General features: G+C 37.8%; 1 protein-coding gene and 1 long non-coding RNA gene across 4 annotated transcripts in view; one reads left to right on the forward strand and one right to left on the reverse strand.

Annotated features, from left to right (window-relative positions):
* Positions 1-14,019, forward strand: part of DDAH1 (dimethylarginine dimethylaminohydrolase 1) — a 134,854-nt gene that overhangs the window by 77,632 nt on the left and 43,203 nt on the right. The gene's annotated exons all lie outside the window — the stretch shown is intronic.
* LOC119872282 overlaps positions 1-14,019 on the reverse strand; it is a 29,415-nt gene that overhangs the window by 5,192 nt on the left and 10,204 nt on the right. Inside the window, exon 2 of the long non-coding RNA XR_005361334.1 lies at positions 13,764-13,925. This is a non-coding gene — a long non-coding RNA (uncharacterized LOC119872282). The remainder of the gene's footprint in view (positions 1-13,763; positions 13,926-14,019) is intronic.

The raw sequence follows: 14,019 nt of genomic DNA on the forward strand, positions 1-14,019 counted from the left end.
CACCTCTAAGGAAGGCTGTAATCACAATACACAAAAAAGTCTAGGACTAAGAAGGAAAAAAGAAAAAGCATTCACCCAAACAACAGCATTCCAAAAACCATCCTGAATTTTATGTTCAAACACTGGGCAATGTGGTACAGTTTAAAAAAAAAAAAAAAAAAGTACTAACGTGCCAGTTGTGAAGAAAGTTAGTTTCAATTGGTTAAAAAAAAAAATAAGCACAATATTTTTAAAAGATATGCAGCCTTATTCATTTTTAGCACATACAACAGTCATTTAGGATATACTAATGAAGGGTTTCTAAATTGAGATCTTTAGCAAACCTACTTGAATAAGTGAGTAAGAATGTTTTAATTAGCACAGCAAGCATCCATTTAGTCCTGTGGTGCTTTGGTACGAATTATTTTGGACTAATTGATCTAAACTGTGTTTGAAAGTTGTTCTTCCTATAGCCTTGCTAACTTTATTTGCTTAATGAACTTCACCCTGTCTCCTGTTCAAAGTGATCACAATTTCAAAATTTATAGCCTCTTAAAGAATGAAATCTTATACTACTGCCATATTTTATAGCAAAACTGAATCTAACAAGAAAACACACAGCCATTTGACAATAAGTAGCTCTTGAAGCTTTAACATATCGATTACATTCAGAAAGTTCATTACAATCCATTTATTTATTTCCAGACCTTCTATCCTGGTGGTATCTGTGCAATCATAATATATGTGCATTAAGTAGTCTTTTCCTGACAAAGGGGGTTATTCCTTCCATTGCTACAACCAGACCCTGTACTGTGCAACAGCAATCACTCAAAAATATCTCCAGGAGTCTATTTCTTGGAATACAGTAGTTAAGAAGAATTGTCAAGGCCAGATATCTCACATCACTTCCTACAGAACACAGTTTGAGGTAGTTCTAATTTCCCCTGGTTTTATATACTTTTTATGTCTTACTTCCAGTTCTGACTACACCCCAGAAGTCTAGGTTAATATTTTCAAGTGTGTTGATCTCTCCATATTGAGGATATCTAGAAGGCATTTTAAACTCAGCTTGGCTAAAACAGAACTCTTGAATTTTCTCCCTAGACTTGTTCCTTTCCTCTTCCTTTTCTGTATCAGAAATTAGTGCTATCATCCACCCCATTGCTCAAGTCAAAAATCGAAGTCATTCTTGTTTTCCTTCCTTCACTCTCACATCTAATCCACCAACAAGCCCTGCCAGCTGTCCCTCAAAACACATCCCAAATTATGCCAGGTTTTTTTTTGTTTGTTTTTGTTTTTGTCTCCACTATCATCACCTTTGTCCAAGCAACCATTATCTTTTGCTTGGACTGCAAATACCTTTTAGCTAAATTCTCTGCTTCCAGTCTTGCCTTCCAGTCCATTTTCCACAAAGCAGCCAGCCAGAATTATCTTTGTAAATTAGATGATGTCACTCTCCTTCAAATATCCAGTGGCTTCTGATAACACTTAAAATTTTAACCATTTAATGGTAGTTTACTAAGTTTTTTATGATTGATCCTCTGCCTACATCCCCAGCTTTATCGGGTTCCCTGCTATATTCATTTTCTAGTACCACACACCAGGTGGCTTAAACAACAAAAATTTATTTTCTTATAATTTTGGAGCCTAGAAGTCTGAGATCAAGGTATGGGCTAGGTTGTTTTTCCTGAAGCCTCTCTTTGGCCATCTTCTCCTTAGGTTTTTATGTGGTCTTCCCTTAGTACCTGTGTATGTCCTAATCTCTTTTCATAAGGATACCAGTCCTATTGGATTAGGACCCACTCTAAAGGCCTCACTTTAACTTAATTACCTCTTTAAAAGGCCTTATCTCCTAATTTAATCACATTCTAAAATACTGGGGGTTAGGACTTCAATATATAAATTTTGACGGGAGAAAATTCATCGCATACACTTGCCCTATTCATTTAGCCCCATATTGGTTATCTTTCTGTTCCCTGAACATATTAAGCTTGTTCCCACCTTAAGACTTTTGCACTGTCACTCATTGGAACATTCTTCTCTCTGATAGCAACAGAGTTGGTTCTCTCAGTAGACTCATACATATGTCACATGTTCTGAAAGACTATTCCTGACCTCCCAGTTGAGCCCACTCATTTTATAAGCATACGTCAGAGATATGGCATTTTCAGTTCCACATCACAATAAAGTAAGCCAACTGAATATTCTGGTTTCTCAGTACATATAAAAATTATGCTTATGTTATACTGTAGTCTAGTAAGTATGCAATAGCATTATGTCTAAAAATATGTGTATTTTAATTGAAAATTACATTATGGCTAAGAAAATAATGTTAACCACCATCTCAGCTTTCAGTGAATCTTTTTTGCTGGGGGAAGGGTCTTGCCTCACTGTCGATGTCTACTGACCGATCAGGGTGGTGTTTGTTGACGGTTGAGATGGCTGTGATATTTCTTAAAATAAGACAACACTGAAGTTTTCCATGTCCATTGACTCTTCCTTTTGCCAACAATTTCTCTGTAACATGTGATACTGTTTGAGAGCCTTTTATTGACAGAAATTTGTTCAAAATTGGAGTCAGTCCTTTCAAACCCTGCCACTGCTTTATCAACTAAGTTTATGTAAAATTAGATGTAAAAATATAAATTATGTAAAAATACAATTATGTATATCCTTTGTTGTCATTTCAACAATCTTCAGAGCACTCACACCAGGAATTGATTCCATCTCAAGAAACCACTATCTTGGGATCCCTGGGTGGCGCAGCGGTTTGGCGCCTGCCTTTGGCCCAGGGCGCGATCCTGGAGACCCGGGATCGAATCCCACATCGGGCTCCCGGTGCATGGAGCCTGCTTCTCCCTCTGCCTGTGTCTCTGCCTCTCTCTCTCTCACTGTGTGCCTATCATAAATAAATAAAAAAAAAATTAAAAAAAAAAAAAGAAACCACTATCTTTGCTCACTCATAAGAAGCAATTCCACATCCATACAAGTTTTATTATGAAATTTCAGCCATGCAGTTATATCTCTAGGCTCCACTTCTAATTCTAGTTCACTTGCTGTTTCTACCGCAACTGCTGTTACTTCCTTTACCGAAGTCTTGAGCCCCTCAAAGTCATCCATGAGAGAGAGAACTGTCTTCCAAACTCTTGTTAATGTTGATATTTTAACCTCTTTCCATGAATCACAAGTGTTCTTAATGGCATTTAAAATAGTGAATCCTTGGGATGCCTGGGTGGCTCAGCAGTTGAGCGCCTGCCTTTGGCTCAGGGCATGATCCTGGAGTCCCAGGATTGAGTCCCACATCGGGCTCCCTACATGGAGCCTGCTTCTCCCTCTGCCTGTGTCTCTGCCTCTCTCTCTCTCTCTCTCTCTCTCTCTCTCTGTGTGTGTGTGTGTGTGTGTGTATCTCTCATGAATAAATAAATAAAATCTTTTAAAAAATAAAATATTGAATCCTTTTCAGGGGATTTTCAATATACTTTGCCCAGATCCATCAGAGGGATCACTCTCTTTGGCAGCTATAGCCTTACAAAATGTATTTCTTAAATAATAAGATTTAAAAATTGAAGTTAGTTATATATCCATGGGCTCCAGAATGGATGTTTTGTTAGCAGGCATGTAAACAATCTCATTGTCCATCTCTTCCATTAGAGCTCTTGGGTGACCAGGTGTATTGTCAATAAGCAATAACTTTTTGAAGATTTTATTTATTTACTAATTTGAGAAAGGAAGAGAGTGAAAAAAACAGAGAGAGAGAGAGAAACAGAGAGACAGAGAGAGAAGCAGACCCCCTGCTGAGCAGGAAGCCCAACACAGGGCTCGATCCCAGGACCCTAGGATCATGATGTGAGCTGAAGTCAGACATTTAACCGACTGAGCCACCCAGGAAACCCCAAGCAATAGTTTTTAAAGAAATCTTTTTTTTTTGTAGGTCTCAATAGTGGGCTTAATATATTCAGTAAACCTTGTTTTATTTTTTTTTTAAACCTTGTTTTAAACAGATGTGCCATCATCTAGGCTTTATTGCTCCATTAATAGAGCATTAATAGATTTAGCATAATTCTTAAAAGCCCTAGAATTTTCAGAATGGTACATGAGCATTGGCTTCGACTTAAAATTGTCACCTGCATTAGCCCCTAACAGCAGAGTCAGAGGATGCCTGGGTGGCTCAGTGGTTGACCTTCTGCCTTCGGCTCTGGGCGTGATCCTGGGTCCAGCATTGAGTCCTGCATCAGGCCTGCTTCTCCTTCTATATCCGTCTCTGCCTCTCTTTGTGTGTCTCTCATGAATAAATAAATAAAATCTTTAAAAAACAAAACAGAGTCAGGTTGTCATTTGAAGCTTTGAAGCCAGGCATTGACTTCTCCTCTCTAGCTAAGAAAATCCTAGATAGCATCTTCTTCCAGTAGAAGGCTGTTTTGGCTACACTGAAAATCTGTTGCTTGGTGTAGCCACTTTCAGTAATGATCTTAGCTAGATCTTCTGGATAGCTTGCTGCAGCTTCTCCATCAGCACTCGCTGCTTCACCTTGCACTTCTATGTTTTGGAGAAGGCTTCTTCCCTTAAACTTCATGAACCAACCTCTGTTACTTCAGACTTTTCTTTAGCAGCTTCCTCACCTCTCTCAGCCTTCATAGAATTGAAGAGAGTTAGGACCTTGCTCTGTATTAGGCTTTGGCTTAAGGGAATGTGATCACTGGTTTGGTCTTCTACCTAGACCACTAAAACTTTCCGCATATCAACTGTTTTGCTTTCTTATCATTTGTGTGTTCACTGGAGTAACACTTTTAATTTCCTTCAAGAACTTTTTTTTGTGTTCATCACTTGACTGGTACAAGAGGTCTAGCTTTCTCCTAACTTGGCTTTTGTCATGCCTTCTTCACTAAGCTTACTTCTAACTTTTGACTTTTGATTTTGACTCTGCCTTTCACTTGAACACTTGAGGCCCTTGTAAGGTGGTTAATTGGTCTAATTTCAATATTGTTGTGTCTCAGGGACACAGAGGCCTCTGGAGAGGGAGGGAGGTGGGGAGAAGGGGAAAAGCTGGTCAGTGAAACAGTCAGAACACACAAAGTTTATCGAATAAGTTTGCCATCTTATATGGTGTGGTTTGTGGCTTCCCAAAACAATTACAGTAGTGACATTAAAGGTCGACTAATCACAGATCACCATAACAAAAAATGAAAAAGTTTGAAGTATTGTAGGAATTACAAAAATGTGATACTGAAACACAAAATGACCACATGCTATTGGTAAAATGGCACTGATGGTCTTGCTCAATGCAGCGTTGCCACAAGCCTTTAATTTATTTTAAAAAAACAAAAATGGAATAGTTGTGAAGCACAATAAAGTACCATAAAATGAGGTATGCCTGTATGTCACATTCCCTGAATTAACTCTCTATATTGTACCTACTACCTAATATTTTTTCTTTTTATTATTCATGTTCTATCTCTCCTTTTCCCCACAAGAATATATACAAGGATCTTCTCTCTTCACTGATATATTTCTAGGGCCTACAATAGTGCCAAGTGTGTTAAGAATGTTGAATAGATATTTACTGAGTGACTAGACAAATGAATAAAATTATTAAAGATGATAAAGAGAAGACAGCAGTTAGTGATTATTGTGACAAATACACCAAAGATAGTTTTCTCATTTGAAGGTCTTTTAGAAATAAAGATAAATCTGCTTACCATTGAAATGCTGTAAGAGCTGTCTAGAAGGAACCCCCCCACCCCCACCTTGTGACTATGCCTTGGCTAGATGAAGTGGATATTTATAAGTGAGACATAAGTTTATTATAACATTTCTAGAAATTATGTGTAACTTGCAGAGTTTTTCAGCTATTCATTCAGTTAGACATATGGAGAGTCTGTTGTGGCCAAGTCTTTTGTTAGTAGAATGCCCTGGGAAACATGGGAGCACACAGAAGGCATATCTAATCCAGCCAGAGCCTGCAGTTGGGATGGGCCCAGGGGTCTCTTGGAAGGCTTCTAACACAGCTTAATGTGTACAATGTATTAATTGTGTATTGGACATACAAAATATTTGTCATACTTTATGTGTTTGCCTTTATAAATGGCAGCATACAGTTTCTCTGAATTTACAGAAAATTTTGGGCACTTCAAGTTCCATGACTGATGCTTATTTTGGATGGTGTGTGCACCAAATTTTCATGCTTCTTGACTTTTGGGAAAATTACTGTAAAATTTTAGAATCTTGTCAGTTCCCTAGTTTTTAACATATTAGATTTGCAAATCTTTTAGCAGCTGACACTTATTTTTATTTGTTATTTGGTGGTAAATAATATTTCTGTTTGTTCTCTGCAGACAGAATGTCAGTGGCTGTTAGACACTCAGTACATGTATTGTGTCATTACTGTCAACAAGGAAAAGGGCCACTTGAATTAGTACATTATATGTCAGGAGAGTGACAAGACCAGCAGAGCTCCTGCCTTGTTTTTCATTTAAAAAGCTAAATGTTGCTTTCAGGCTTCTTCTGGGAAACTGTCTTGCTGTGACAGCTTTATGGAGGGCCTCTGGATTTTTTTTGTCTGTTTTTTGTTTTTTTTAGTTTGTTTTCTGTTTTTTGTTTTAGTTTAGTTGACACACAATGTTGCATTTGTTTCATGTGTACAACTTAGTGATATGACAAGTTTATACATTCTGCTGTGTTCACCACTAGTATAACTACCATCTGTCCCATTACATCACTGTTACAGTATCACTGAGTATATTCCTTATGCTCTGCCTTTTATTCCCATGATTTACTCCTTCCATAACTGGAGGCTTGTATCTCTCTCTTCCTTTCACTCATTTTGCCTGACTCCCCACCCCCTCTCCTCTGGCAACCATCAGTTCTCTGTATTATGTATGGTTCTGATTCTGCTTTTTTTTTTTTTTTTCATATTTTTAGATTCCATTTGTGAGTGGAATCATACGTATTTGTCTTTTTCAGTCTGACTTATGTCATTTAGCATAATCCTCTCTGGGCCCATCCATGTTTTCTCAGATGGCACAATCTCATCCTTTTCCATGGCATATAATATTCCATTGTGTGTGTGTGTGTGTGTGTGTGTGTGTGTGTGTGCATGCGCAAACGCGCGCATACCACATTTTCCTTATCATTCATCTATTGATGGACACTTAGGCTGCTTCTATATCTTGGCTATTATAAATAATCCTGCAATAAATATAGGGGTTTATATATCTTTTTGAGTTACAATTTTAATTTTCCCTGGGTAAATACCCAATAGTGGAATTATTAGACCATATGGTATTTCTTTTTTCTTTTCTTTTTTTTTTTAATTTATTTATGATAGTCACAGAGAAAGAGAGAGAGGCAGAGACATAGGCAGAGGGAGAAGCAGGCTCCATGCACCAGGAGCCCGATGTGGGATTCGATCCCGGGTCTCCAGGATCGCGCCCTGGGCCAAAGGCAGGCGCCAAACCGCTGCACCACCCAGGGATCCCCCATATGGTATTTCTATTTTTAATCTTTTGAAGAACCTCCATACTGTTTTCCACAGTGGCTGCACCAATTTACATCCCCACCAACAGTGCAAAAGATTCCTTTTTCTCCACATCCTCACCAACTCGTTACTTCTTGTCTTCTGGATTTTAGCCATTCTGACAGGTGTGAGGTGATATCTCACTGTTGTTTTGATCGCATTTCCCTGATGATGAGAGAAGTTGAGCATCTTTTCATGCATCTGTTAACCATCTGGATGTCTCCTTTGGAAAAATGTTTATTCAAATCCTCTGCCCCCTTTTTTTTGAAATTTTAAATTAAATTTTAATTTTTTATAAGTTTTTACTTAAACTCCACTTAGTTAACATACAGTGTAATATTAGGTTCAAGTGAACTATGTAGTGATTCAACACCTTAACACACCTGGCACTATTGTAGGCCCTAGAAATACATCACCCAGCACTCCTCACAAGTACCCTCCTTAATCCCCATCACCTATACCATCAATTTGTTCTCAATAGTTAACTCTGTTTCTTGGTCTTCCTCTGTCTATCTCTCCTTTTTTTCCTTTATTCATTTGTTTTGTTTCTTAAATTTGTTTCCTTTGTTTCTTAAATTTCACATATGAGTGGACTTATATGGTATTTGTCTTTCTCAACTAATTTTGCCTAGCATTATATTCTCTAGCTCCATCATGTCATTGCAAATGGCAAGATTTCATACTTTTTTATGGCTGAGTAATATTCTATTATACACACACACACCACATCTTCTTTATTCATTCATTAATTGATGGACAGTTGGACTATTCCATAAATTGGCTATTGTAGATATTGTAGATATTGCATGGATACTGTAGATATTGTAGATATTGCATGGATCCCTTTGATTTGGTATTTTTGTGTTCTTTGGGTAAATAATAGTAGTGTGATTGCTGAATCAAGAGTACTTTTATTTTTAACTCTTTGAGGAAACTTCATACTGTTTTCCAGAGTGGCTGCACCAGTTTCCTCTGTCCATTTTTTAATCGAATTATTTGTACTTTTTTTGGTGTTGAGTTGTATAAGTTATTTATATATTTGGGGTATTAACCCTTTTTTGAGATATATCATTTGCAAATGTCTTTTTCCATTCAGTAGGTTGTCTGTTTTATTAATGGTTTACTTTGATGTGCAAAATCTTTTTATTTTGGTGTAGTCCCAATAGTTTATTTTTGCTTTTGTTTCCCTTGCCTTAGGAGACATATCTAGAAAAATGCTACTGTGGCTAATGACAAAGAAATTACTGCCTATGTATTCTTCTAGGTTTTTTTTTTTTTTAAGATTTTATTTATTTGACAGAGAAATAGAGCCAGAGAGCACAAGCAGTGGGGAGGAGCAGAGGGAGAAGGAGAAGCAGGCTCCCCACCAAGCAGAGCCCAGTGCGGTGCTTGATCCCAGGACCCTGGGATCATGGCCTGAGCCGAAGGCAGATGCTTAACCAACTGAGCTACCTAGGTGCCCTCTTCTAGGATTTTTATGGTTTCAGGTCTCATGTTTAGGTCTTTAATCCATTTTGAGTTTATTTTTGTGTGTGGTATTAGAAAGTAGTCCAGTTTCATTCATTTGCATACAGCTGTCCTGTTTCCTGGAGGGGCCTTTGAATATCTAGAACTATCTAGATAATGAAAAGGATATTTCCCGGTTTTCTTCAGAGCTTTTTTCAATCTCTCCTGTGTATTCTGGCTCCATTGGTTTTCCTTCTGTGTTTATGTCAAATCTTTCTATTCCCATGTTCTCCAGATCTGAGTACTGGTTCAGAGATGAGAGTGTTGGAACATTAACTTCTGACTCTGACATATGGAGCTTTAACAGTTGTGCTTTATCTACAGAATCGAAGCAGTATAATACTTCCTTTTGGATTTACAAATTATTATTTGCAATCTGCTGTTTTCTATAAGCAGGATGGTATTAGTGTCAAACAGCATTTGATCAGCATTCTTACAGCCATGATAGCAGGTATTATCAGTTAAAATAACACCTTACATATTGTGTAATTTGTTGAATGGCAGTTCATGGTATATTTCTAGAGAAAGAAAAACTCTCCATTTAATAGTTGATTCAACATCAGAACTTTCTTTTTTTAAAAAAGATTTTATTTTTTTATTCATAAGGTACACAGAGAGAGAGAGAGGCAGAGACTCAGGCAGAGGGAGAAGCAGGCTCCATGCAGGGAGCTCGATGAAGGACTCAATCCTGGGACTCTGGGATCTCGCCCTGAGCTGAAGGCAGACACTCAACCGCTCAGCCACCCAGGTGTCCTTGTTATGGACTCTTTGGATACTGCTTGTCAGTTTTGTTATATAAGTCAATGAGTTGCTTTTAGCTGTAACTAACAGAAACTCAATTCAGCTTGGTAAAGGCATGAAAAATCTCATGTCAAGAATGTCAGGACTCTAGAGTTGATTGATTCATCAGCTCAACAATGTCATCAAGAGCACAGTTCTTTCCATCTTTTTGCCCTGTCATCCTTGATGATGGTTGTGTTCTCAGACCAGTACCAGTTCCAGGTACCATATCCAGACAGGCCAATATTCAAAAGAAGTGGAATTATGTTTCTTTCTATACCTCCAGGAATCAATGAACTTCCTTTCAGTGGCCAAAATTAGATTATTTGTGCCAATCCGTGGCAAGAGGGATGGAACTGGCATGACTGATTCAGACTAGGAGATACCTGAAGGGATATGGCATTATACAATGAGGTGGTGCATATAAAATCATTTAGCACAATGCTTAGCACTTAGAGTTTAATAAATTTTACATGTTATTAATGATGATTAGTCTATAGCATTAATATTGTAAAAGAGGGCCAGAGTTATGAGTAGTAAAGAGGTAGATTCCTCAGCCCTTGGGAATACTGGTTCTATGTTGAGGAGATGGAGAGAGAGAGAGGTGACAAGCACCACTTGCTTGTAGTAAGTGTATCTGGGAAGCTCATCTATAGTGCAGAGTAGTAGAATCAAGGCTCAGATCTTTAGAGAGCACACAGAGAATGTCCCTCCTCATAGGAAGAGATTAAAATAAGCTACTAGAACAGGACTCCCAGGAAAAAGAACCAAAGTAGCATTTAGATATATGGTCTAAAGTGGAATAAAGCATAAAGAGTGACTTAATGCTAAATCTCAAGAGGATTGGCCAGGAGCCTGTTAGATTCTCCTTTCTCAGATGGTGATTTATCCTGGGACCTGGGTAGGGATGAACCCAAAGTTGATGAAGTCTCCTATATTACATATGAATATGATAAAGTATGCAGAGGTTAGCACCTAAGCAGAGCCTGGTAGCTGTTTTCTCATAAGAAAATTATTGGGGGGATCCCTGGGTGGCGCAGCGGTTTAGCCCTTGCCTTTGGCCCAGGGCGCGATCCTGGAGACCTGGGATTGAGTCCCACATCGGGCTCTCTGCTTGGAGCCTGCTTCTCCCTCTGCCTATTTCTCTGCCTCTCTCTCTCTCTCTGTGACTGTCATGAATAAATAAATAAAATCTTAAAAAAAAAAAAAAAAAAAAAAAAAGAAAATTATTGGGGCACCTGGGCAGCTCAGTCGGTTAAGCATCTGCCTTTGGCTCAGGTCATGATCTCAGGCTCCTGGGATTGAGCCCTGCATTGGGCTCTCTGCTCAGCAGGAGTCTACTTCTCCCTCTCACTCTCCCTGTGTGCTCTCCCTCTCTCAAATAAATAAATAAATAAATTTTTAAAAAGAAAGAAAATTATTGGTGCTTTACATAGTGTAATTATTATCACTGTTGGCCAGTAATTAGCAATACTAAACAAAAAATGCAAAAAACCCACAAAGTATCATAAGTTAGTGTTAAGTTGACATTTATACACCTTGTTTTCTAGATACGGTTTTTCCCACTACAGCAGAATCCTTCTGTTGGTCTCTGAGGGTTTTCATCTTAAATTTTTTAATCTACTTTTGGGTTTGCTATCTCTTCCCCACACCCATATACTCAGCTTTTTGCTTCTTCTTTCTTTCTTTCTTTCTTTTTTTTTTTTTTTTTTTTAGCTTCTTGCTTCTGACTGAATTTGGTTAAACATCAGAATACTTTACTCATGAATAACTATCTGGGATGTTTTCAGTAAACTCTCTTGGAGGGAAATAGAATTACAGTTACAGTCACATTTATGAATGCCAAAAACCATTCTGAGACTACAACTTTTTGAAATCTAGAGCTGGAAATGACTTTATTTTTAAGCTCTACCCCCCTCATTTTACAAATATGGAAACCAAGATGCTAATATCCTGGTTAATTTTTAGAACTTGTCACTAGAGATAAACCAATACATTTATAAATCCATATCACTAGAGATAAACTAATAAGTTTAGAAATCCAGGAAATTGGGATGCCAGGGTGGCTCAGTGGTTGAGCATCTGCCTTCTGGCTCAGGGCATGATCCCTGAGTCCCAGGATCGAGTCCCACATCGGGCTCCCTGCATGGAGCCTGCTTCTCCTTCTGCCTATGTCTCTGCCTCTCTTTCTGTGTCTTTCATGAATAAATAAATAAAATCTTTAAAAAAGGAGAAAGAAATCAATGAGGAAAAATGCAATGGATATTTAATAGTGTGTGGGAAATATTTTATAGATCTTATTCATGCAACAGTTATTATTAAAGCTCAATAAAAGAAAAATGAATGAGGTAGTTATAAAACTTTCATACATGTTGGCCATCGTGAATATCATGAGTTCCCAGAATAATCACAGGATTAATGACATTTACTTGACTCTGTCTGATAACTTTTGAAGATGTAATGTAACAAATAGTTTCCAGTTCTGTTGACTGTTTTCCTAGTACAATAAGCCTGTAATTAATTTTTCATATATTAAGGGGAACTGTTTATGATCTGAGAATCATCCAGAAACCCTTTTATTTCTAAGGAAGACTTCCAGATGACCCACCAGCAGGAATAGATAATCATTATTAGTATTTTCATTTCTTTTTTTAAAAGATTTTATTTATTTACTCATGAGAGGCACAGAGAGAGAGAGAGAGACAGAGACACAGGCAGAGGGAGAAGCAGGCTCCAAGCAGGGAGCCTGACAGGGGACTTGATCCCGGGTCTCCAGGATCACACCCTGGGCTGAGGCGGCGCTAAACCTCCGAGCCACCTGGGCTCCCCAATATTTTCATTTCTTAATTTAAATGTTACTGCCTCAGAATAACCTTCCTTGAACCCCTGAAGCATGTAGCCTTCTTACTTCTCAAAACACATTGTTATTTTCCCACATAGCTCTTATCATAATGTTGACCGTTGCATCTTAAATATCTGTTATGCTAAGGGCACTTTGTAGCAGGGGTCATGTCTATTTTTTGATGACCATTGATCACTGTCTATTATGGTATCTAGCTCAGAACAGACACTTGATATTTACTGAATGAATGAATCTGAGAGTAAGACTGAGATGGCTCAAGGCACATTTTTTGTATTACTTTTATCATTTTCATTTCTATGAACATGTATTAGATTTATAACTTTAAAAAAACAGTACTGCAATGTGTTTTCCATATTTTAAAATATAATTACACAACATTTCAGTAAATAATGGATTAAGGAAGTTGTTGGATCTGGGACTTTAAACTCTTAATTTAAAACATTGTTTTCTTGGGAATTTCTTAGGAATATCTTAAGAACTTTTGCACCACATTCTGAACAAACAACTTGGAAATAAGCATTTAGCTCAACATTTTGCTTCTGAACAAAGACCTTTATAAATAAATGTTTAAAATAAAATATGTTCAAATTTGGGACTTTCTGTGTTAGTTTTCTATTGCTGTGTAACAGTTTACCATAAACATAGCACTTAAAAGAACACCTACTTAGTATCTTACAGATTTTGCAGATTGGAAGTAGATTTTCCAAGCTCACTCAGGTTGTAGGTTGAATATTCAATTCCTTGTGGTTGTAGGATTAAGCTCCCTGGTTTTTGCTGGCTGTTGACTCGGAGTTGCTCTTAGTTCTTAGAGGCTGCTCTGTAGGCATCCCTCAGTAGGCAGTTCCCAACATGGCTGTTTGCTTTTTTATCCAGACGAGTAGGACAACATTTCTCTGACTTCCATCTCTGACCTGTAAACTCCCTTTTAAGGGCTCACTTGATTAGGTCAGCTCCACCCGAAATAATCTCTCTTTTGATTAACTCAGATTAACTGACTAGAGACTTAATTGCATCTGTAGAATATCTTTACCTGTGCCATAAAACATGCCTAATCACAGGAGTGATATCATATTTATATGTTCTTTTACCACCCAAAGGGAGAGATTTGTGCACGACACTTACATCAGGTGGTGGTGGCAGTCTTGGGCCTCTTAGAATTCTTCCTCCATGCTTGCCGATGTGGTAGATTCTCAGAATCTTTTCCAGTTGATTGAATTGGTTTGGAATGTGTATGGTGACATGGCTTGGAGTGTATCTTCATGTCCATGTGCTTTTGTAATCATACTGTAATTAAAACATATTTGTTGACAATCTAAAAAGTTCTCTCCAAATAACTCCTCATGATCTGATCTAGAAATTGAAAGGATACAGTAGGGGC

This window comes from Canis lupus, chromosome 6, assembly GCF_011100685.1.
Source record: "Canis lupus familiaris isolate Mischka breed German Shepherd chromosome 6, alternate assembly UU_Cfam_GSD_1.0, whole genome shotgun sequence".
NCBI classification, from domain to species: Eukaryota; Metazoa; Chordata; class Mammalia; order Carnivora; family Canidae; genus Canis; species Canis lupus.